This window comes from Sinocyclocheilus rhinocerous, unplaced genomic scaffold, assembly GCF_001515625.1.
Source record: "Sinocyclocheilus rhinocerous isolate Xijiao unplaced genomic scaffold, SAMN03320098_v1.1 scaffold26334, whole genome shotgun sequence".
In the NCBI taxonomy this organism is placed as follows: Eukaryota; Metazoa; Chordata; class Actinopteri; order Cypriniformes; family Cyprinidae; genus Sinocyclocheilus; species Sinocyclocheilus rhinocerous.
This window is the reverse complement of record NW_015667610.1, coordinates 3,568-4,483: the sequence shown is the minus strand read 5'-3', so window position 1 is coordinate 4,483 and position 916 is coordinate 3,568.

Here is a 916-nt window from a genome sequence, read left to right as displayed (position 1 = left end):
GGTGCGAGGGCCCTTTCATCGCTGCTTGCAGCTTTAATTTTCTTTATTTTTCAAAAGCACATTGATTTGTTGTTATTATGACTATACACAAATAAAAGTTGACCATTTGCAGTTTCAAATGATACCTTATTCTTATCTGTACGATCACAAATAAAGTATTTTTAGTTATTTTTGCTGTCATCAAGAAAATACGAGACAGACCGCACCAGTGCGGGCTTCGACCCCAGGGAGTTAAAAAGACGATCTACTTTGAATAGAATAGGAGCTCCAAACAAACAAATGCTCCATTATTTTTATATTTAATAAACGTTTAATTACCCTCGCATTGTGGTGGCTTGGATCTTCAATGGGAATCGGATTTATGTGTTTAGACGGAGGTCAGATGTCCAGATATCAGATATGTATCCGATCTAAAACAACATTTGGAAGTGTCTCAGGACAGATGTGAAAAAAATCAGATCTCGAGCGGATTGTTGTGTTTACATGTGTTAAACAATATCCAATCTGTGTCACATGTGAGTAAAAAAATCTGATTTTTTTGTGCCAGTATGAATGCAGCCGGAGAGAAAGAGAGAATTTAAGATTTGTAGAGTACCTTCTGGATCTATGTCGATTTCATCAAAATTTCTCCCTGTAAAATCTACCAAGCGTTCTTTTTCAAGTTCCAGAAGAATTTTGCTCATTTTGGCCAGTTGAAGTGTAAACTAACCTACAAGTACAAAATATTTGGGTCCCGTTCCCTCCACCCTTCAAAAATAGTCACAGTCTTAAAGAATCGGGGTCTCACATCTGTAAAAATGACAAAAGTAGTCCAATTTTGTCAAACCTTTCTCCAAAGCCAGTCACTTGCTCCACAGTCGTATGTTATTTCCTCTCCAGGAATAATGTCCCTCACTGTAAAAAGGCACAGATGGGG